This window comes from Salminus brasiliensis, chromosome 25 (assembly GCF_030463535.1).
Source record: "Salminus brasiliensis chromosome 25, fSalBra1.hap2, whole genome shotgun sequence".
NCBI classification, from domain to species: Eukaryota; Metazoa; Chordata; class Actinopteri; order Characiformes; family Bryconidae; genus Salminus; species Salminus brasiliensis.
Window position 1 is genome coordinate 8,330,397 of NC_132902.1, and position 24,014 is coordinate 8,354,410.

A 24,014-nucleotide genomic window follows, 5' to 3' on the forward strand; every position below is an offset into this window, starting at 1 on the left:
CACCTGGTGGCCGATGAAACTCTTAAAACAATAAATACAAATAAATAGATAAAACCACTAAAAACAGCAAAAAGAAGAAAAAAGAGATTGTACTTACCTTTGATGTTTGACGAATGAGTCCCAAAGCGAGACAGACAGACTCTACGGTCCAAGACTCATGCAACAAAACCCGGGATCCGTACAATCTACTCTCTAGCGTTAAGAACCAGGGTCACAAAGACCAAGATCTCAGGACGCGAGAGAGTCGACCGCTGTCTTAGCCAAAAGGCCGAGAAGCGATAACCCGAACAGGCCACCCCGTGCGGGACCGCCCCTTGGTTAGTAACTAGCTACTACACGGTGACTACTTTGCAAGAAAAACGAAAAAGAAAAAAGGCAAAGAAAGAAAGAAAGAAAAACAAATAAATACAATTCAATTAACCACACCCACCTGCACAAGCTCCAGCGAGTGACCGAAGGCACGAATCTGTCTTTCAAACTTGGAGAGAAAAAGCAGCTCCGCCAAGGCGGAGCCTTCAAAAAATAGGCAAAACTCGTCAACGTTCCCCTCCACGGAAATCTTTAGTAAAAGGCGAAAGATTTATACGTGAATGAAGAGAAACCCGAGCTATACCTGACAGCACCCCGACCTCTCGACGCCCACCGAGGGCCAAGGTTGCTAGAGGAGGGCAGGGATGATTGAGAGGCGAAGCTCCTCCTCAAATTAAGCTGGCCACGTGCTGACTTTAACCTGAAATAAGAAACACAAGGCAACAGGCATGCGTCAGTTGTAGATGCTCATCTCCACAGACACAGACAAAGTCCGAAGAAGAAGAAGAAGAAGGAGAGAGAGAGAGAGAGAGAGAGAAAAAAAAAAAAAAACAAAAACGGAGGGAAAACCAAAAGCACTCGAAAAGAACACCTCCCCCACAGACTCGGTCACATTACTTCAGCTTTCTTTTTACTGTTTGAAGGAGGTGCACCGTTCCTGGAGGTACTGCAATACCAGGTCGATGCGTGGAGCGGAAGGAGCAAGCTCCTCTTCCAGCCCCCTGTTCCAAAAATCAATTTAATATATAGTCCTCATATAGAGGACGTATCAGATATTAAACTGATAAGAACAGATTTTTTTTCTTTCGAAAAAAGTTTTATTGTCACAATTTCAAGTAATTTCCATTTCATTCATTTCACAACATTTTAAAAAGCTTTTCTTTTTACAATCATATTTCATCTTAATGCATAATTTCATAAAACCAATACACACATAAAATCATTTTTACACATAAAAGTCTGTTAAGAGCAAAGATCAGTAAAAACATTCAATAAAAGCTTTTGTGTGTGTGTGTGTAAAAGTCCAGTTTGGTTTTCTTTAAAAAGTGAAATACAATGACAATAAAAGCTTATTCAAGTTTCAATAAATAAATGGAATAAATAAGACAATAAATAATCAATAGATAAATAAATAAACAAACAAATAAATATTCATTCAATAAAATCAGTTCAGTTTAAAAGTCTTTGCTAAAACAGTCTCTTTGTGCAGGACCGGGGTGAGCCACTATCAAGCTGGCACCACCTCGCTCCCCAGAAGTCGCGATTCTTCAGTGTTGGGGCTCAGCGGAGATCCTCCCCTGTGCCCGCTGCTCCTTTCATGGTTGCGGTCTTGCCGGGTGCATCTACGGGAGCCAGCGACCGTGGTGGTCTGGACCCCCCTGCGTGTGACCCCGGTCCCCTCCTCCGAATGTCGGCGTGCGGTATCCCCTGCAGCGATGATGTAACCAGCGCAGATAGAGCGTGCAGGGGCACCGTCACTCGCTTCCCCACCAGCAGGTTGCGGGAGGTCCACAGGGCGGCCTTCACGCCGTTAAGGGTGAGCCAGAGCGCTGTGAACTCTGCAGCTGGTAGTCTGTCTATGCCCTGGCCCACCCCGTTTACCGCTAGCCGGTAAACAGACGGCTGGACCTCCCCTGCTGGCAGGCTCGGGCATTGCAGGGGACCGGTTATGGCCCACAGGTCCCTCGCCACGCTGCACTCCCAGAGCACGTGCCTCACGGTCTCTGGTTCGCCACACCCAGGCCGTGGGCACATGGGGTTGGATGCCATTCCCCGGGAGTGCATCACGGCCCTGACCGGGAGGATCTCATGGGCTGCCATCCACGACAGATCTTTGTGCTTGTTCTGGAGAGCGGGGTGGGCTGCGTTCCTCCAAACTGCCTTGGCCTCACTTAGTGTGAGGCCGGGAACTGGGCTCACCTCTTCCCGGTCCTGCACAAGAGAGACAAGACATTTTGCGTTAGTTAAAACCGTTAAATCTTCTTTTTCTAAATCATATTTTCTTAAAAACTTTCTAATAAAATCATATTCTTTTGACAGGTTAAAAGAGACTGGTGTTCTTAAATCAAGTTGTAAAATCTTTAAACTCCGCAAGTACGACCCCATCCAGAACTTTGCCATTGGGGCGGTCTTGTTGTCTCTGGAGGGATTCGTCGCATACTTTATGTGTAAAGCAGCGAACTTGCTTCCTAAAAACAGGTGGGGGTCTGGGAGCCCTTTTCCTCCATTCTCCTTCCTCTTCTTCACCACCGCCCTCCTCAGCCTCTCCCACTTGGACCCCCACAGGAAATAAAACACCGCTCTCTCCAATCCTAAAAGAAAAAACTTTGGGGGACTAAAAACAGAACACAACAGTAAAAGCAAAGGTAAAATCACAGCTTTAATAATTAAAACCTTGCCTTCTATCGTCAGCTGTCTTAGTCCCCAAAAACCCAACCGTTGCCTGACTTTCCCTAACGCGTCAGTCCAGTTGCCCCGTCCGCCACCCTCTTCGTCAAATTTAATACCTAAAATTTTAATATCTTTGTCTTTAAAATCCAAATCCAGGTCAGCGCCTATGTTTCCCCAAGGTCCAAAGAGCTGGGCCTCGGACTTGCTCCTATTGAGCTTAGCGCCCGAGGCCCTTCCATACCAGTCAGTCAAGTCCAGTGCTCTTTGGACCGATAAAACGTCGGAACATAAAAGCGTGACGTCGTCCATATACAAAGTACAGGTCGCCGTCAGTCCGCCTGGCAAGTCCAGTCCTTTGATCCATTTATCCTTTCTCAAGATCTGCGCCAGTGGCTCAATGCACGCAACGTACAGGAGCGGGGATAACGAACACCCTTGGCGGACGCCAGAGCGAACTCTGATCGCCTTTGTGAGGTGCCCGTTTACCAGAATTCGACTGCTTATGTCTGTGTAAAGCAGACCCACCCACTTTAAAAACCTCCCGGGGAAACCCATTTTTTGCAGTACCTGGAGCAGGTACTGGTGCGAGACCCGATCGAAGGCTTTTTCAAAGTCTAAATTTAGGACTATGAGCCGAATGTTTCTGTCTCTCGCAAAACAGATGGCGTCTCTGACCAACACTAGGCTGTCGGTGATCCTCCTTCCTGGCACGGCGCAGGCTTGATCCGGGTGGATCACGTCCTCTAAAACCGTCGACATGCGTCTAGATAAAAGTTTACTAAAAAGTTTACAATCACAATTTAAAAGGGTTATAGGTCTCCAATTTTTTAAGTCGGTCTTGTCTCCTTTTTTGAAAAGTAAAGTAACTATCCCTACTCTAAAACTGTCTGGAAGTCGGTCAAAAGTTTCGAATTCATTAAAAACAGTCAGAATGTCAGTTGCTAAAATGTCCCAAAAGGTCAAATAAAATTCCACGGGGAGTCCATCCTCTCCCGGAGTCTTACACTTTTTAAAACCTTTAAGACATTTTAAAATTTCCTCTCCTGTAAAATTTCTTATTAAAACATCCTGACTTTCTATTTGTTTTTCTAGAAAATTTAAAACCTCTTCCATCGTTTTATTTTGCACACTTTTTTCATTATAAAGATCTTCATAAAAACACTCAATTTCTTTTAAAATCCCCTCTGTCTTTACTTCTTCCCTCCCCTCTTTTGTTATTTTTGTAATCCCTCCCCCCCTAGATAAAATTTTCTTAAAAAAGTAGCGTGTGCATTTTTCTCCTTCCTCAACTTCTTTTTCTTTACTTCTTAAAATTGTTCCTTTACTTTTTATTTCATTTAAAACCGACATTTCCCTTTTAACTTCTTTAATTTCATCACTAAAATCAATGCCTGTGTTTAAAAGGTTAAAATATCTTTGTAGTCTTTTTTGCAGCCCCATCATGCGTCGTCTCTCTCTATTCTTTTTTTCTTTTCCTATCTTTTTAAAAAACGTTTTCGTCCTTTGTTTTACCATTTCCCACCACTGTGCTCGTGAGTCAAAACAGTCTTGGAGGGTCTGCCAGAGGCTGTACTGCTCCCTGTAGCTCTTAACTATTTCTTCATCTTGTAACAGGGAGCAGTTCAGTCTCCACAGCCCTCCCCCTACAGTCACACCGGTGGGGAGAGACAGGGTGCATGATAGCAGGAGGTGATCTGAAAAACAGAAGGGGGTCAATGTAGCATCAGTTGGCGGGCAGTCTCTTGTAAAAATGTAGTCGATGCGGGAGGCTCGGGCGTAGTCACCACTGAACCAGGTGAAGCCCTCCTCCTCTGGATGCATTTTTCTGTAGCAGTCGACTAACTTAAAATCCTTAACTAAACCCTGCAATAAAACTGATGTTTTGTCTAATTTAAAATCATCCCCTACTCTTTTTCTATCTTTTCTAGATAAAACACAATTAAAATCCCCTCCCACCACTAACGGCACCCTCCCCAGCATGTGGGGCTGCAGGTCTTCTAAAAGTTTAAACCTGTCATTTTTGTCGTTAAAACCATACACGTTAAGAATGTTAAAATCCCTTCCTAAAAAAGTCAAATTTACTAAAAGAGCCCGTCCATCCCTCACCACAGTGCTGCCCTTCACCAGGATGTGAGGGTTCTTTATTAAAATTGCAACACCGTCGGCTCTGTTGTAGTGTGAACCGCTCCAGAGAGAGGGACCGGCAGCCCAGCGCTGCTCCCAATCTCTGTACGTCTTCAGGAACGGTAAAGCACACTCTTGAAGTAAAAACACATCTGACTTTACATCTTTTAAAAGGGACAAGACACTCTCTGCTCTAGTGGAGGCTCTCACACTCCTAACATTGATAGTCGAAATAGTGAGAGCCATGAGCAGTGTAGGTTTTAAAAGACAGGTATGTGATTAAAAGACCATGAAAATAAAACAAAAAGACTACACAAATAAAAGATTAAAAAGGCATTTTAAAAATCACATAATTTCTTGTGACACCTGCTCCTCTTTTACCCCCACTGTTCTGGGGTTAGGAGGTTGGCCGGTGTCTCCAGCCTCCAGGCCTAAAGAGCGAAGCTCTTGTAGAGTCCTGGGCGTAGATGTCTTTAACTGAAAGTGTAAGAAAGACACCTCATTGGGGGATTCATCAGGCCACAGACGATCCAGACCTTCCGAAGAGGAACTGCCTGGATCCTGTGTTGCCTTCTGTTTCTTCTCTGCCAGTTCTGGCAGAGGAGACCCCGCGGGCCTTTTGCCCACTTGAGCATTGGGGAGCGAGCCATCAGACCCACTCCCACTGGAGGCCACGCTCACCTCCGGCACCGTAATCAGGGAGGAAGTGCTTTCTTCCTCCTCTTGCTGCTGCTGCACGACCTGTTCCTGAACCAGCTTGGAGGGGGTGGCCTCCAGTTCCTGCTCTGACTCTGCCTGGACGTTAGCTCCGCCCCCTGTTTCTAAGCCAATCCCTGGGGCTGGCTGAGGATTCAAATCTCCCGCCAAAACCCCAGGGACCGCCCCCTCCTCCTCCCCTTCTTTCTCCTTCTCCTTCTCCTCCTGGCCATGCTGCCTGGCGGCCATTTTGCTTGCCTTCAACTTGTTGGCAAAAGATTTGGGGCAATCTCTGTAGAGATGGGTTGATTCTCCACAAAGATTACACCGTCTGCCATTGGTACACTCCTCGAAAGTGTGCCCAATTTCTCTACACTTCCCACATACAATTTCTTGACATGCTTCGGCAAGATGTCCAAACTTGCCGCACTTGCGACAGAGTTTGGGCATCCCTTGGTAATATATGTAGCCTCGGTTTTCACCCAACACTATCATAGACGGTATCTGTCTCAAGCCTAGGTAACTGCTCGGGTCTTCCCATTGTTTAATGGGAACTCGCCACGAGCAGTTCCAAATGCCGTCCTCGTCTAATACCTTGACAGGTGGGCTTTTCACCGTGCAAAATCTAGCCAGCCATGTAACAATGTCCTCTCCAGTCACAGTTTCATTGAACATTCTGACAATCACCACCTTGTGGGAATTGTCAGAAAGTTTCTCCACCTTGAACATGGAGAACTGGTCCTTAACAGTTTCGAGCCGAGTCCAAAAATCTTTAAGCAGGGAAGCCGAGCAGAAGCTAACGTCAAATCCCTTGTTACCAGGCAGAGTCATCAGGCAGTTCAGTTCAGTCGGTTTAAAATTGAGGGTTTTTTGGATAAGCTTCCTGGAGAAGTCCAAACGAGACATCCCCAGGGGCCTTCCATTCTCCTCTCTAAATAAAAGGCGCACACTATGGTGCCTCCGCATGCCGGCACGAACAGCCGACATGCTTGGAGGCACCTGGTGGCCGATAAAACCCTTAAAACAATAAATACAAATAAATAAGTAAAAACACTAAAACCAGCAAAGAAGAAAGAAAAGATTGCACTTACCTTGAAACTTGAAAATGAGCCCCAGAGCCAGAAAGACAGAGTCTACCGTCCAAGACTCACCCACCAAGACCAGGGATCCGTACAATCTCCTCTCCTGCGTTAAAGATCAAGGTCACAAAGGCCAGGATCTCGGGACGCAAAAGAGTCGACCGCTGTCTTAGCCAAAAGGCCGAGAAGCGATAACCCGAACAGGCCACCCCGTGCGGGACCGCCCCTTGGTTAGTAACTAGCTACTACACGGTGACTACTTTGCAAGAAAAACGAAAAAGAAAAAAGGCAAAGAAAGAAAGAAAGAACAACAAATAAATACAATTCAATTAACCACACCCACCTGCACAAGCTCCAGCGAGTGACCGAAGGCACGAATCTGTCTTTCAAACTTGGAGAGAAAAAGCAGCTCCGCCAAGGCGGAGCCTTCAAAAAATAGGCAAAACTCGTCAACGTTCCCCTCCACGGAAATCTTTAGTAAAAGGCGAAAGATTTATATGTGAATGAAGAGAAACCCGAGCTATACCTGACAGCACCCCGACCTCTCGACGCCCACCGAGGGCCAAGGTTGCTAGAGGAGGGCAGGGATGATTGAGAGGCGAAGCAAACTCCTCCTTGTTTCTCCTGTCCTGTCAGCTCCTCCTCAAATTAAGCTGGCCACGTGCTGACTTTAACCTGAAATAAGAAACACAAGGCAACAGGCATGCGTCAGTTGTAGATGCTCATCTCCACAGACACAAAGTCCGAAGAAGAAGAAGAAGAAGGAGAGAGAGAGAGAGAGAGAGAGAGAGAGAGAAAAAAAAAAAAAAAAAAAAAAAAAAGAACAAAAACGGAGGGAAAACCAAAAGCACTCGAAAAGAACACCTCCCCCACAGACTCGGTCACATTACTTCAGCTTTCTTTTTACTGTTTGAAGGAGGTGCACCGTTCCTGGAGGTACTGCAATACCAGGTCGATGCGTGGAGCGGAAGGAGCAAGCTCCTCTTCCAGCCCCCTGTTCCAAAAATCAATTTAATATATAGTCCTCATATAGAGGACGTATCAGATATTAAACTGATAAGAACAGATTTTTTTTCTTTCGAAAAAAGTTTTATTGTCACAATTTCAAGTAATTTCCATTTCATTCATTTCACAACATTTTAAAAAGCTTTTCTTTTTACAATCATATTTCATCTTAATACATAATTTCATAAAACCAATACACACATAAAATCATTTTTACACATAAAAGTCTGTTAAGAGCAAAGATCAGTAAAAACATTCAATAAAAGCTTTTGTGTGTGTGTGTGTAAAAGTCCAGTTTGGTTTTCTTTAAAAAGTGAAATACAATGACAATAAAAGCTTATTCAAGTTTCAATAAATAAATGGAATAAATAAGACAATAAATAATCAATAGATAAATAAATAAACAAACAAATAAATATTCATTCAATAAAATCAGTTCAGTTTAAAAGTCTTTGCTAAAACAGTCTCTTTGTGCAGGACCGGGGTGAGCCACTATCAAGCTGGCACCACCTCGCTCCCCAGAAGTCGCGATGCTTCAGTGTCCGGGCTCAGCGGAGATCCTCCCCTGTGCCCGCTGCTCCTTTCATGGTTGCGGTCTTGCCGGGTGCATCTACGGGAGCCAGCGACCGTGGTGGTCTGGACCCCCCTGCGTGTGACCCCGGCCCCCTCCTCCGAATGTCGGCGTGCGGTGTCCCCTGCAGCGATGATGTAACCAGCGCAGATAGAGCGTGCAGGGGCACCGTCACTCGCTTCCCCACCAGCAGGTTGCGGGAGGTCCACAGGGCGGCCTTCACGCCGTTAAGGGTGAGCCAGAGCGCTGTGAACTCTGCAGCTGGTAGTCTGTCTATGCCCTGGCCCACCCCGTTTACCGCTAGCCGGTAAACAGACGGCTGGACCTCCCCTGCTGGCAGGCTCGGGCATTGCAGGGGACCGGTTATGGCCCACAGGTCCCTCGCCACGCTGCACTCCCAGAGCACGTGCCTCACGGTCTCTGGTTCGCCACACCCAGGCCGTGGGCACATGGGGTTGGATGCCATTCCCCGGGAGTGCATCACGGCCCTGACCGGGAGGATCTCATGGGCTGCCATCCACGACAGATCTTTGTGCTTGTTCTGGAGAGCGGGGTGGGCTGCGTTCCTCCAAACTGCCTTGGCCTCACTTAGTGTGAGGCCGGGAACTGGGCTCACCTCTTCCCGGTCCTGCACAAGAGAGACAAGACATTTTGCGTTAGTTAAAACCGTTAAATCTTCTTTTTCTAAATCATATTTTCTTAAAAACTTTCTAATAAAATCATATTCTTTTGACAGGTTAAGAGAGACTGGTGTTCTTAAATCAAGTTGTAAAATCTTTAAACTCCGCAAGTACGACCCCATCCAGAACTTTGCCATTGGGGCGGTCTTGTTGTCTCTGGAGGGATTCGTCGCATACTTTATGTGTAAAGCAGCGAACTTGCTTCCTAAAAACAGGTGGGGGTCTGGGAGCCCTTTTCCTCCATTCTCCTTCCTCTTCTTCACCACCGCCCTCCTCAGCCTCTCCCACTTGGACCCCCACAGGAAATAAAACACCGCTCTCTCCAATCCTAAAAGAAAAAACTTTGGGGGACTAAAAACAGAACACAACAGTAAAAGCAAAGGTAAAATCACAGCTTTAATAATTAAAACCTTGCCTTCTATCGTCAGCTGTCTTAGTCCCCAAAAACCCAACCGTTGCCTGACTTTCCCTAACGCGTCAGTCCAGTTGCCCTGTCCGCCACCCTCTTCGTCAAATTTAATACCTAAAATTTTAATATCTTTGTCTTTAAAATCCAAATCCAGGTCAGCGCCTATGTTTCCCCAAGGTCCAAAGAGCTGGGCCTCGGACTTGCTCCTATTGAGCTTAGCGCCCGAGGCCCTTCCATACCAGTCAGTCAAGTCCAGTGCTCTTTGGACCGATAAAACGTCGGAACATAAAAGCGTGACGTCGTCCATATACAAAGTACAGGTCGCCGTCAGTCCGCCTGGCAAGTCCAGTCCTTTGATCCATTTATCCTTTCTCAAGATCTGCGCCAGTGGCTCAATGCACGCAACGTACAGGAGCGGGGATAACGAACACCCTTGGCGGACGCCAGAGCGAACTCTGATCGCCTTTGTGAGGTGCCCGTTTACCAGAATTCGACTGCTTATGTCTGTGTAAAGCAGACCCACCCACTTTAAAAACCTCCCGGGGAAACCCATTTTTTGCAGTACCTGGAGCAGGTACTGGTGCGAGACCCGATCGAAGGCTTTTTCAAAGTCTAAATTTAGGACTATGAGCCGAATGTTTCTGTCTCTCGCAAAACAGATGGCGTCTCTGACCAACACTAGGCTGTCGGTGATCCTCCTTCCTGGCACGGCGCAGGCTTGATCCGGGTGGATCACGTCCTCTAAAACCGTCGACATGCGTCTAGATAAAAGTTTACTAAAAAGTTTACAATCCCAATTTAAAAGGGTTATAGGTCTCCAATTTTTTAAGTCGGTCTTGTCTCCTTTTTTGAAAAGTAAAGTAACTATCCCTACTCTAAAACTGTCTGGAAGTCGGTCAAAAGTTTCGAATTCATTAAAAACAGTCAGAATGTCAGTTGCTAAAATGTCCCAAAAGGTCAAATAAAATTCCACGGGGAGTCCATCCTCTCCCGGAGTCTTACACTTTTTAAAACCTTTAAGACATTTTAAAATTTCCTCTCCTGTAAAATTTCTTATTAAAACATCCTGACTTTCTATTTGTTTTTCTAGAAAATTTAAAACCTCTTCCATCGTTTTATTTTGCACACTTTTTTCATTATAAAGATCTTCATAAAAACACTCAATTTCTTTTAAAATCCCCTCTGTCTTTACTTCTTCCCTCCCCTCTTTTGTTATTTTTGTAATCCCTCCCCCCCTAGATAAAATTTTCTTAAAAAAGTAGCGTGTGCATTTTTCTCCTTCCTCAACTTCTTTTTCTTTACTTCTTAAAATTGTTCCTTTACTTTTTATTTCATTTAAAACCGACATTTCCCTTTTAACTTCTTTAATTTCATCACTAAAATCAATGCCTCTGTTTAAAAGGTTAAAATATCTTTGTAGTCTTTTTTGCAGCCCCATCATGCGTCGTCTCTCTCTATTCTTTTTTTCTTTTCCTATCTTTTTAAAAAACATTTTCGTCCTTTGTTTTACCATTTCCCACCACTGTGCTCGTGAGTCAAAACAGTCTTGGAGGGTCTGCCAGAGGCTGTACTGCTCCCTGTAGCTCTTAACTATTTCTTCATCTTGTAACAGGGAGCAGTTCAGTCTCCACAGCCCTCCCCCTACAGTCACACCGGTGGGGAGAGACAGGGTGCATGATAGCAGGAGGTGATCTGAAAAACAGAAGGGGGTCAATGTAGCATCAGTTGGCGGGCAGTCTCTTGTAAAAATGTAGTCGATGCGGGAGGCTCGGGCGTAGTCACCACTGAACCAGGTGAAGCCCTCCTCCTCTGGATGCATTTTTCTGTAGCAGTCGACTAACTTAAAATCCTTAACTAAACCCTGCAATAAAACTGATGTTTTGTCTAATTTAAAATCATCCCCTACTCTTTTTCTATCTTTTCTAGATAAAACACAATTAAAATCCCCTCCCACCACTAACGGCACCCTCCCCAGCATGTGGGGCTGCAGGTCTTCTAAAAGTTTAAACCTGTCATTTTTGTCGTTAAAACCATACACGTTAAGAATGTTAAAATCCCTTCCTAAAAAAGTCAAATTTACTAAAAGAGCCCGTCCATCCCTCACCACAGTGCTGCCCTTCACCAGGATGTGAGGGTTCTTTATTAAAATTGCAACACCGTCGGCTCTGTTGTAGTGTGAACCGCTCCAGAGAGAGGGACCGGCAGCCCAGCGCTGCTCCCAATCTCTGTACGTCTTCAGGAACGGTAAAGCACACTCTTGAAGTAAAAACACATCTGACTTTACATCTTTTAAAAGGGACAAGACACTCTCTGCTCTAGTGGAGGCTCTCACACTCCTAACATTGATAGTCGAAATAGTGAGAGCCATGAGCAGTGTAGGTTTTAAAAGACAGGTATGTGATTAAAAGACCATGAAAATAAAACAAAAAGACTACACAAATAAAAGATTAAAAAGGCATTTTAAAAATCACATAATTTCTTGTGACACCTGCTCCTCTTTTACCCCCACTGTTCTGGGGTTAGGAGGTTGGCCGGTGTCTCCAGCCTCCAGGCCTACAGAGCGAAGCTCTTGTAGAGTCCTGGGCGTAGATGTCTTTAACTGAAAGTGTAAGAAAGACACCTCATTGGGGGATTCATCAGGCCACAGACGATCCAGACCTTCCGAAGAGGAACTGCCTGGATCCTGTGTTGCCTTCTGTTTCTTCTCTGCCAGTTCTGGCAGAGGAGACCCCGCGGGCCTTTTGCCCACTTGAGCATTGGGGAGCGAGCCATCAGACCCACTCCCACTGGAGGCCACGCTCACCTCCGGCACCGTAATCAGGGAGGAAGTGCTTTCTTCCTCCTCTTGCTGCTGCTGCCCAACCGTTTCCTTATCCTGTACTAATTGGGAGGGGGTGGCCTCCAGTCCCTGCTGTGACTCTGCCCGGACGTTAGCTCCGCCCTCTGATTCTTGGCCAATCCCTGGGGCTGGCTGAAGATTCGAATCTCCCGCCAAAACCCCAGGGACCGCCCCCTCCTCCTCCCCTACTTTCTCCTTCTCCTTCTCCTTCTCCCCCTCACCATGCTGCCTGGCGGCCATTTTGCTAGCTTTTAACTTGTTGGCAAAAGATTTGGGGCAATCTCTGTAGAGATGGGAAGATTCTCCACAAAGATTACACCGTCTGCCATTGGTACACTCCTCAAAAGTGTGCCCAATTTCTCTGCACTTCCCACAAACGATTTCCTGGCACGCTTCAGCTAGATGCCCAAACTTGCCGCACTTGCGACAGAGTTTGGGCATTCCTTGGTAATAAATGTAGCCCCGATTTTCACCCAACACTATCATGGACGGTATTTGTCTCAAGCCTAGGTAGCTGCTCGGGTCTTCCCATTGTTTAATGGGAATTCGCCACGAGCAGTTCCAAATGCCGTCCTCGTCCAAAACCTTAATAGGTGGGCTTTTCACGGTGCAAAATCTGGCCAGCCATGTAACAATGTCCTCTCCAGTCACAGTTTCATTGAACATTCTGACAATCACCACCTTGTGGGAATTGTCAGAAAGTTTCTCAACTTTAAACATGGAGAACTGGTCTTTAACAGTCTCAAGCCTAGTCCAGAAATCTTTCAAGAGGGAAGCCGAGCAAAAGCTAACGTCGAAACCTTTATTTCCGGGCAGAGTCATCAAGCAGTTCAGGTCTTTCGGGGAGAAGTTGAGGGTCTTTTGAATTAGCTTCCTGGAGAAGTCCAACCTAGACATCTCCAGGAGCTTCCCCTCGACTTCTCTGAATAAAAGGCGCACACTGTGGTGCCTCCGCATGCCGGCACGAACAGCCGACATGCTTGGAGGCACCGGGTGGCCGATAAAACTTTTAAAACAATAAATACAAATAAATAGATAAAACCACTAAAACAGCAAAAAGAAGAAAAAAAGAGATTGTACTTACCTTTGAAGTTTGAAGAATGAGTCCCAAAGCGAGACAGACAGAGTCTACGGTCCAAGACTCATGCAGCAAAACCTGGGATCCGTACAATCTCCTCTCCTGCGTTAAAGATCAAGGTCACAAAGGCCAGGATCTTGGGACGCAAAAGAGTCGACCGCTGTCTTAGCCAAAAGGCCGAGAAGCGATAACCCGAACAGGCCACCCCGTGCGGGACCGCCCCTTGGTTAGTAACTAGCTACTACACGGTGACTACTTTGCAAGAAAAACGAAAAAGAAAAAAGGCAAAGAAAGAAAGAAAGAACAACAAATAAATACAATTCAATTAACCACACCCACCTGCACAAGCTCCAGCGAGTGACCGAAGGCACGAATCTGTCTTTCAAACTTGGAGAGAAAAAGCAGCTCCGCCAAGGCGGAGCCTTCAAAAAATAGGCAAAACTCGTCAACGTTCCCCTCCACGGAAATCTTTAGTAAAAGGCGAAAGATTTATACGTGAATGAAGAGAAACCCGAGCTATACCTGACAGCACCCCGACCTCTCGACGCCCACCGAGGGCCAAGGTTGCTAGAGGAGGGCAGGGATGATTGAGAGGCGAAGCAAACTCCTCCTTGTTTCTCCTGTCCTGTCAGCTCCTCCTCAAATTAAGCTGGCCACGTGCTGACTTTAACCTGAAATAAGAAACACAAGGCAACAGGCATGCGTCAGTTGTAGATGCTCATCTCCACAGACACAGACAAAGTCCGAAGAAGAAGAAGAAGAAGGAGAGAGAGAGAGAGAGAGAGAGAGAGAGAGAGAGAGAGAGAGAGAGAGAGAGAAAAAAAAAAAAAAAAAAAAAAGAACAAAAACGGAGGGAAAACCAAAAGCACTCGAAAAGAACACCTCCCCCACAGACTCGGTCACATTACTTCAGCTTTCTTTTTACTGTTTGAAGGAGGTGCACCGTTCCTGGAGGTACTGCAATACCAGGTCGATGCGTGGAGCGGAAGGAGCAAGCTCCTCTTCCAGCCCCCTGTTCCAAAAATCAATTTAATATATAGTCCTCATATAGAGGACGTATCAGATATTAAACTGATAAGAACAGATTTTTCTTTCGAAAAAAGTTTTATTGTCACAATTTCAAATAATTTCCATTTCATTCATTTCACAACATTTTTGAAGCTTTTCCTTTTTACAATCATATTTCATCTTAATAAATCATTTTATAAAACCAATACACACATAAGATCATTTTTACACATAAAAGTCAGTTAAGAGCAGAGATCAGTAAAAACATTCAATAAAAGCTTTCGTGTGTGTGTGTGTGTAAAAGTCCAGTTAGGTTTTCTTTAAAAAGTGAAATACAATTACAATAAAAGCTTATACAAGTTCAAATAAATAAATGGAATAAATAAGACAATAAATATTCAATAAATAAATAAATAAACAAATAAATATTCATTCAGTAAAATCAGTTCAGTTTAAAAGTCTTTACTAAAACAGTCTCTTTGTGCAGGACCGGGGTGAGCCACTATCAAGCTGGCACCACCTCGCTCCCCAGAAGTCGCGATTCTTCAGTGTCGGGGCTCAGCGGAGATCCTCCCCTGTGCCCGCTGCTCCTTTCATGGTTGCGGTCTTGCCGGGTGCATCTACGGGAGCCAGCGACCGTGGTGGTCTGGACCCCCCTGCGTGTGACCCCGGTCCCCTCCTCCGAATGTCGGCGTGCGGTGTCCCCTGCAGCGATGATGTAACCAGCGCAGATAGAGCGTGCAGGGGCACCGTCACTCGTTTCCCCACCAGCAGGTTGCGGGAGGTCCACAGGGCGGCCTTCACGCCGTTAAGGGTGAGCCAGAGCGCTGTGAACTCTGCAGCTGGTAGTCTGTCTATGCCCTGGCCCACCCCGTTTACCGCTAGCCGGTAAACAGACGGCTGGACCTCCCCTGCTGGCAGGCTCGGGCATTGCAGGGGACCGGTTATGGCCCACAGGTCCCTCGCCACGCTGCACTCCCAGAGCACGTGCCTCACGGTCTCTGGTTCGCCACACCCAGGCCGTGGGCACATGGGGTTGGATGCCATTCCCCGGGAGTGCATCACGGCCCTGACCGGGAGGATCTCATGAGCCGCCATCCACGACAGGTCTTTGTGCTTGTTCTGGAGAGCGGGGTGGGCTGCGTTCCTCCAAACTGCCTTGGCCTCGCTTAGTGTGAGGCCGGGAACTGGGCTCACCTCTTCCCGGTCCTGCACAAGAGAGACAAGAGATTTTGCGTTAGTTAAAACAGTTAAATTCTCTTTTTCTAGATCATATTTTCTTAAAAACTTTCTAATAAAATCATATTCTTTTGGCTGGTTAAAAGAGACTGGTGTTCTTAGATCAAGTTGTAAGATCTTTAAACTCCGCAAGTACGACCCCATCCAGAACTTTGCCATAGCGGCGGTCTTGTTGTCTCTGGAGGGGTTCGTCGCATACTTTATGTGTAAAGCAGCGAACTTGCTTCCTAAAAACAGGTGGGGGTCTGGGAGCCCTTTCCCTCCGTTCTCTTTCCTCTTCTTCACCACCGCCCTCCTCAGCCTCTCCCACTTGGACCCCCACAGGAAATAAAACACAGCTCTCTCCAAACCTAAAAGAAAAAACCTCGGGGGACTAAAAACAGCACACAATAGTAAAAGCAAAGGTAAAATCACAACTTTAATAATTAAAACCTTGCCCTCCATCGTCAGCTGTCTAAGTCCCAGAAAGCCCAACCGTTGCTGGACTTTCCCTAGCGCGTCAGTCCAGTTGCCCCGTCCGCCACCCTCTTCGTCAAATTTTATACCTAAAATTTTAATATCTTTATCTTTAAAATCCAAATCCAAGTCGGCGCCTATGTTTCCCCAGGGTCCAAAGAGCTGGGCCTCGGACTTGCTCCTATTGAGCTTAGCGCCCGAGGCCCTTCCATACCAGTCAGTCAAGTCCAATGCTCTTTGGACCGATAAAACGTCGGAACATAAAAGCGTAACGTCGTCCATGTACAAAGTACAGGTCGCCGTCAGTCCGCCTGGCAAGTCCAGTCCTTTGATCCATTTGTCCTTTCTCAAGATCTGCGCCAGTGGCTCAATGCACGCAACGTACAGGAGCGGGGATAACGAACACCCTTGGCGGACGCCAGAGCGAACTCTGATCGCCTTTGTGAGGTGCCCGTTTACCAGAATTTGGCTGCTTATATCTGTGTAAAGCAGACCCACCCACTTTAAAAACCTCCCGGGAAAACCCATTTTTTGCAGTACCTGGAGCAGGTACTGGTGCGAGACCCGATCGAAGGCTTTTTCAAAGTCTAAATTTAGAACTATGAGCCGAATGTTTCTGTCTCTCGCAAAACAGATGGCGTCTCTGACCAACACTAGGCTGTCGGTGATCCTCCTTCCTGGCACGGCGCAGGCTTGATCCGGGTGGATCACGTCCTCTAAAACCGTCGACATCCGTCTAGATAAAAGTTTACTAAAAAGTTTACAATCACAATTTAAAAGGGTTATAGGTCTCCAGTTTTTTAAGTCGGTCTTGTCGCCTTTCTTAAAAAGTAAAGTGACTATCCCTACTCTAAAACTGTCTGGAAGTCGGTCATACTTTTCAAATTCATTAAAAACAGTCAGAATGTCCGTTGCTAAAATGTCCCAAAAGGTCAAATAAAATTCCACGGGGAGTCCATCCTCTCCCGGAGTCTTGCACTTTTTAAAACCTTTAAGACATTTTAAAATTTCCTCTCCTGTAAAATTTCTTGTTAAAACATCCTGACTTTTTATTTGTTTTTCTAGAAAATTTAAAACCTCTTCCATTGTTTTATTTTGCACACTTTTTTCATTATAAAGATCTTCGTAAAACCACTCAATTTCTTTTAAAATCCCCTCTGTCTTTACTTCTTCCCTCCCCTCTTTTGTTATTTTTGTAATCCCTCCCCCCCTGGATAAAATTTTCTTAAAAAAGTACCGTGTGCATTTTTCGCCTTCCTCCACTTCTTTTTCTTTACTTCTTAAAATTGTACCTTTACTTTTTATTTCATTTAAAACCGACATTTCCCTTTTAACTTCTTTAATTTCGTCACTAAAATCAATGCCTGTGTTTAAAAGGTTAAAATATCTCTGTAGTCTTTTTTGCAGCCCCATCATGCGTCGTCTCTCTCTATTCTTTTTTTCTTTTCCTATCTTTTTAAAAAACGTTTTCGTCTTTTGTTTAACCATTTCCCACCACTGTGCCCGTGAATCAAAACAGTCTTGGAGGGTCTGCCAGAGGCTGTACTGCTCCCTGTAGCTCTTAACTATTTCTTCATCTTGTAACAGGGAGCAGTTCAGTCTCCACAGCCCTCCCCCTACAGTCACACCGGTGGGGAGAGACAGGGTGCACGATAGCATGAGGTGATCTGAAAAACAGAGGGGGGTCAATGTTGCATCAGTTGGCGGGCAGTCTCTTGTAAAAATGTAGTCGATGCGGGAGGCTTGGGTGCAGTCACCACTGAACCAGGTGAAGCCCTCCTCCTCTGGATGCATTTTTCTAAAACTGTCGACTAATTTAAAATCCTTGACTAAACCCTGCAATAAAACTGATGTCTTGTCTAATTTAAAATCATCCCCTACTCTTTTTCTGTCCTTTCTTGATAAAACACAATTAAAATCCCCTCCCACTACTAAAGGTACCCTCCCCAGCATGTGGGGCTGCAGGTCTTCTAAAAGTTTAAACCTGTCATTTTTGTCGTTAAAACCATACACGTTAAGAATGTTAAAATCCCTTCCTAAAAAAGTCAAATTTACTAAAAGAGCCCGTCCATCCCTCACCACAGTGCTGCCTTTCACCAAGATGTGAGGGTTCTTTATTAAAATAGCAACACCGTCGGCTCTATTGTAGTGTGACCCGCTCCAGAGAGAGGGACCGGCAGCCCAGCGCTGCTCCCAATCTCTGTATGTCTTCAGGAACGGTAAAGCACACTCTTGTAGTAAAAACACATCTGACTTTATATCTTTTAAAAGGGACAAGACACTCTCTGCTCTAGTGGAGGCTCTCACACTCCTAACATTGATAGTTGAAATAGTGAGAGCCATGAGCAGTGTAGGTTTTAAAAGACAGGTATGTGATTAAAAGACCATGAAAATAAAACAAAAAGACTACATAAATAAAAAATTAAAAAGGCATTTTAAAAATCACAATATTTCTTGTGACACCTGCTCCTCTTTTATCCCCACTGTTCTGGGGTTAGGAGGTTGGCCGGTGTCTCCAGCCTCCAGGCCTACAGAGCGAAGCTCTTGTAGAGTCCTGGGTATGGATGTCTTTAACTGAAAGTGTAAGAAAGACACCTCATTGGGGGATTCATCAGGCCACAGACGATCCAGACCTTCCGAAGAGGAACTGCCTGGATCCTGTGTTGCCTTCTGTTTCTTCTCTGCCAGTTCTGGCAGAGGAGACCCCGCGGGCCTTTTGCCCACTTGAGCATTGGGGAGCGAGCCATCAGACCCACTCCCACTAGAGGCCACACTCACCTCCGGCACCGTAATCAGGGAGGAAGTGCTTTCTTCCTCCTCTTGCTGCTGCTGCACAACTTGTTCCTGTACTTGCTTGGAGGGGGTGGCCTCCAGTTCCTGCTCAGACTCTGCCTGGTTATTAGCTCCGCCCTCTTTTTCATGGCCAATCCCTGGGGCTGGCTGGGGATTCAAATCTCCCGCCAAAACCCCAGGGACCGCCCCATCCTCCTCCATTTTCTTCTCCTTCTCTTTCTCCCCCTCACCATGCTGCCTGGCGGCCATTTTGTTTGCCTTCAGCTTGTTGGCAAAAGATTTGGGGCAATCTCTGTAGAGATGGGAAGATTCTCCACAAAGATTACACCGTCTGCCATTGGGACACTCCTCGAAAGTGTGCCCAATTTCTCGACACTTCCCACATACAATTTCTTGACACGCTTCGGCAAGATGTCCAAACTTGCCGCACTTGCGACACAGTTTAGGCATCCCTTGATAATAGATGTAACCGCGATTTTCACCCAACACTATCATAGACGGTATTTGTCTCAGGCCTAGGTAACTGCTCGGGTCTTCCCATTGTTTAATGGGAACTCGCCACGAGCAGTTCCAAATGCCGTCCTCGTCCAAAACCTTAACAGGTGGGCTTTTAACGGTGCAGAATCTAGCCAGCCATGTCACAATGTCTTCTCCAGTCACGGTTTCATTAAACATTCTGACAATTACCACCTTGTGGGAATTGTCAGAAAGTTTCTCCACCTTGAACATGGAGAACTGGTCTTTAACAGTCTCAAGCCGAGTCCAGAAATCTTTCAAAAGGGAAGCCGAGCAGAAGCTAACATCAAATCCCTTGTTACCAGGCAGAGTCATCAGGCAGTTCAGGTCAGTCGGTTTAAAATTGAGAGTTTTCTGGACAAGCTTCCTGGAGAAGTCCAAACGAGACATCCCCAGGAGCTTTCCATCTATCTCTCGAAATAAAAGGCACACACTATGGTGCCTCCGCATGCCGGCACGAACAGCCGACATGCTTGGAGGCACCTGGTGGCCGATAAAACCCTTAAAACAATAAATACAAATAAATAAGTAAAAACACTAAAACCAGCAAAGAAGAAAGAAAAGATTGCACTTACCTTGAAACTTGAAAATGAGCCCCAGAGCCAGAAAGACAGAGTCTACCGTCAAAGACTCACCCACCAAGACCAGGGATCCGTACAATCTCCTCTCCTGCGTTAAAGATCAAGGTCACAAAGGCCAGGATCTCGGGACGCAAAAGAGTCGACCGCTGTCTTAGCCAAAAGGCCGAGAAGCGATAACCCGAACAGGCCACCCCGTGCGGGACCGCCCCTTGGTTAGTAACTAGCTACTACACGGTGACTACTTTGCAAGAAAAACGAAAAAGAAAAAAGGCAAAGAAAGAAAGAAAGAACAACAAATAAATACAATTCAATTAACCACACCCACCTGCACAAGCTCCAGCGAGTGACCGAAGGCACGAATCTGTCTTTCAAACTTGGAGAGAAAAAGCAGCTCCGCCAAGGCGGAGCCTTCAAAAAATAGGCAAAACTCGTCAACGTTCCCCTCCACGGAAATCTTTAGTAAAAGGCGAAAGATTTATACGTGAATGAAGAGAAACCCGAGCTATACCTGACAGCACCCCGACCTCTCGACGCCCACCGAGGGCCAAGGTTGCTAGAGGAGGGCAGGGATGATTGAGAGGCGAAGCAAACTCCTCCTTGTTTCTCCTGTCCTGTCAGCTCCTCCTCAAATTAAGCTGGCCACGTGCTGACTTTAACCTGAAATAAGAAACACAAGGCAACAGGCATGCGTCAGTTGTAGATGCTCATCTCCACAGACACAGACAAAGTCCGAAGAAGAAGAAGAAGAAGGAGAGAGAGAGAGAGAGAGAGAGAGAGAGAGAGAGAGAGAGAAAAAAAAAAAAAAAAAAAAAAAAGAACAAAAACGGAGGGAAAACCAAAAGCACTCGAAAAGAACACCTCCCCCACAGACTCGGTCACATTACTTCAGCTTTCTTTTTACTGTTTGAAGGAGGTGCACCGTTCCTGGAGGTACTGCAATACCAGGTCGATGCGTGGAGCGGAAGGAGCAAGCTCCTCTTCCAGCCCCCTGTTCCAAAAATCAATTTAATATATAGTCCTCATATAGAGGACGTATCAGATATTAAACTGATAAGAACAGATTTTTTTCTTTCGAAAAAAGTTTTATTGTCACAATTTCAGTACATTTCCATTTCATTCATTTCACAACATTTTTAAAAGCTTTTTCTTTTTACAATCATGTTTCATCTTAATAAATAATTTCATAAAACCAGTACACACATAAAATCGTTTTTTACACATAAAAGTACGTTAAAATAGACGAACAGTAAAAAACATTCGATAAAATCTTTCATGTGTGAGTGTGTGTGTAAAAGTCCAGTGTGGTTTTCCTTAAAAGATGAACTACTATTAAAAAGCTTGCACAAGATTCAATAAATCAATGGAATAAATAAGACAATAAATAATCAATAAATAAATAAATAAACAAATAAATATTCATTCAGTAAAATCAGTTCAGTTTAAAAGTCTTTGCTAAAACAGTCTCTTTGTGCAGGACCGGGGTGAGCCACTATCAAGCTGGCACCACCTCGCTCCCCAGAAGTCGCGATGCTTCAGTGTCCGGGCTCAGCGGAGATCCTCCCCTGTGCCCGCTGCTCCTTTCATGGTTGCGGTCTTGCCGGGTGCATCTACGGGAGCCAGCGACCGTGGTGGTCTGGACCCCCCTGCGTGTGACCCCGGCCCCCTCCTCCGAATGTCGGCGTGCGGTGTCCCCTGCAGCGATGATGTAACCAGCGCAGATAGAGCGTGCAGGGGCACCGTCACTCGCTTCCCCACCAGCAGGTTGCGGGAGGTCCATAGGGCGGCCTTCACGCCGTTAAGGGTGAGCCAGAGCGCTGTAAACTCTGCAGCTGGTAGTCTGTCTATGCCCTGGCCCACCCCGTTTACCGCTAGCCGGTAAACTGACGGCTGGACCTCCCCTGCTGGCAGGCTCGGGCATTGCAGGGGGCCGGTTATGGCCCACAGGTCCCTCGCCACGCTGCACTCCCAGAGCACGTGCCTCACGGTCTCTGGTTCGCCACACCCAGGCCGTGGGCACGTGGGGTTGGACGCCATTCCCCGGGAGTGCATCACGGCCCTGACCGGGAGGATCTCATGGGCCGCCATCCACGATAGGTCTTTGTGCTTGTTCTGGAGAGCGGGGTGGGCTGCGTTCCTCCAAACTTTCTTGGCCTCACTTAGTGTGAGGCCTGGAACTGGGCTCACCTCTTCCCGGTCCTGCACAAGAGAGACAAGAGACTTTGCGTTAGTTAAAACAGTAAAATCTTCTTTTTCTAAATCATATTTTCTTAAAAACTTTCTAATAAAATCATATTCCTTAGAAAGATTAAAAGAGACGGGTGTTCTTAAATCGAGTTGTAAAATCTTTATGCTTCGCAAGTACGACCCCATCCAGAACTTTGCCATTGCGGCGGTCTTGTTGTCTCTGGAGGGGTTCGTCGCATACTTTATATGTAAAGCAGCGAACTTGCTTCCTAAAAACAGGTGGGGGTCTGGGAGCCCTTTTCCTCCATTCTCCTTCCTCTTCTTCACCACCGCCCTCCTCAGCCTCTCCCACTTGGACCCCCACAGGAAATAAAACACCGCTCTCTCCAATCCTAAAAGAAAAAATCTAGGGGGACTAAAAACAGAACACAACAGTAAAAGCAAAGGTAAAATCACCGCTTTGATAATTAAAACCTTGCCCTCTATCGTCAGCTGTCTTAGTCCCCAGAAACCCAACCGTTGCCTGACTTTCCCTAACGTGTCAGTCCAGTTGCCCCGTCCGCCACCCTCTTCGTCAAATTTAATTCCTAAAATTTTTATATCTTTTTCTTTAAAATCCAAATCCAGGTCAGCGCCTATGTTTCCCCAAGGTCCAAAGAGCTGGGCCTCGGACTTGCTCCTATTGAGCTTAGCGCCCGAGGCCCTTCCATACCAGTCAGTCAAGTCCAGTGCTCTTTGGACCGATAAAACGTCGGAACATAAAAGCGTGACGTCGTCCATATACAAAGTACAGGTCGCCGTCAGTCCGCCTGGCAAGTCCAGTCCTTTGATCCATTTGTCCTTTCTCAAGATCTGCGCCAGTGGCTCAATGCACGCAACGTACAGGAGCGGGGATAACGAACACCCTTGGCGGACGCCAGAGCGAACTCTGATCGCCTTTGTGAGGTGCCCGTTTACCAGAATTTGGCTGCTTATATCTGTGTAGAGCAGACCCACCCACTTTAAAAACCTCCCGGGGAAACCCATTTTTTGCAGTACCTGGAGCAGGTACTGGTGCGAGACCCGATCGAAGGCTTTTTCAAAGTCTAAATTTAGGACTATGAGCCGAATGTTTCTGTCTCTCGCAAAACAGATGGCGTCTCTGACCAACACTAGGCTGTCGGTGATCCTCCTTCCTGGCACGGCGCAGGCTTGATCCGGGTGGATCACGTCCTCTAAAACCGTCGACATCCGTCTAGATAAAAGTTTACTAAAAAGTTTGCAATCAAAATTTAAAAGGGTTATTGGTCTCCAGTTTTTTAGGTCAGTCTTGTCGCCTTTCTTAAAAAGTAAGGTAACTATCCCTGATCTAAAACTGTCTGGAAGTCTGTCCAACTTTTCAAATTCATTAAAAACAGTCAGAATGTCCGTTGCTAAAATGTCCCAAAAGGTCAAATAAAATTCCACGGGGAGTCCATCCTCTCCCGGAGTCTTACACTTTTTAAAACCTTTAAGACATTTTAAAATTTCCTCACCTGTAAAATTTATTGTTAAAACATCCTGACTTTTTATTTGTTTTTCTAAAAAGTTTAAGACTTCCTCCGTAGTTTTAGTGTGCACACTTTTCTCATTATAAAGATCTTCATAAAAACTTTCCACTTCTTTTAAAATCCCATCTGTCTTTATTTCTTCCCTCCCCTCTTTTATTATTTTTGTAATCCCTCCCCCCCTAGATAAAATTTTCTTAAAAAAGTAGCGTGTGCATTTTTCTCCTTCTTCAACCTCTTTTTCTTTACTTCTTAAAATTGTACCTTTACTTTTTATTTCGTTTAAAACTGACATTTCCCTTTTAACTTCTTTTATTTCTTCACTAAAATCAATGCCTGTGTTTAAAAGGTTAAAATATCTTTGTAGTCTTTTTTGCAGCCCCATCATGCGTCGTCTCTCTCTATTCTTTTTTTCTTTTCCTATCTTTTTAAAAAACGTTTTCGTCCTTTGTTTTACCATTTCCCACCACTGTGCCCGTGAATCAAAACAGTCTTGGAGGGTCTGCCAGAGACTGTACTGCTCCCTGTAG

General features: G+C 45.8%; 5 non-coding genes and 3 pseudogenes across 5 annotated transcripts; all 8 read right to left on the reverse strand.

Annotated features, from left to right (window-relative positions):
* Positions 1 to 494: 494 nt before the first annotated feature.
* On the reverse strand, positions 495 to 609 carry LOC140548485 (U5 spliceosomal RNA). Its single transcript, XR_011978692.1, has one exon. It is a non-coding gene; the product is annotated as a U5 spliceosomal RNA (small nuclear RNA).
* Positions 610 to 951: 342 nt separating this feature from the next.
* Positions 952 to 1,129, reverse strand: LOC140548452 (U2 spliceosomal RNA; annotated as a pseudogene).
* A 5,877-nt stretch (positions 1,130 to 7,006) lies between these two features.
* LOC140548718 (U5 spliceosomal RNA) lies at positions 7,007 to 7,121 on the reverse strand. The gene has a single exon (XR_011978914.1). It is a non-coding gene; the product is annotated as a U5 spliceosomal RNA (small nuclear RNA).
* A 392-nt stretch (positions 7,122 to 7,513) lies between these two features.
* Positions 7,514 to 7,691, reverse strand: LOC140548454 (U2 spliceosomal RNA; annotated as a pseudogene).
* A 5,893-nt stretch (positions 7,692 to 13,584) lies between these two features.
* On the reverse strand, positions 13,585 to 13,699 carry LOC140548486 (U5 spliceosomal RNA). The gene has a single exon (XR_011978693.1). It is a non-coding gene; the product is annotated as a U5 spliceosomal RNA (small nuclear RNA).
* A 414-nt stretch (positions 13,700 to 14,113) lies between these two features.
* LOC140548431 (U2 spliceosomal RNA) lies at positions 14,114 to 14,308 on the reverse strand. Its single transcript, XR_011978683.1, has one exon. It is a non-coding gene; the product is annotated as a U2 spliceosomal RNA (small nuclear RNA).
* Positions 14,309 to 20,163: 5,855 nt separating this feature from the next.
* LOC140548488 (U5 spliceosomal RNA) lies at positions 20,164 to 20,278 on the reverse strand. The gene has a single exon (XR_011978695.1). It is a non-coding gene; the product is annotated as a U5 spliceosomal RNA (small nuclear RNA).
* A 404-nt stretch (positions 20,279 to 20,682) lies between these two features.
* Positions 20,683 to 20,859, reverse strand: LOC140548444 (U2 spliceosomal RNA; annotated as a pseudogene).
* Positions 20,860 to 24,014: the final 3,155 nt, after the last annotated feature.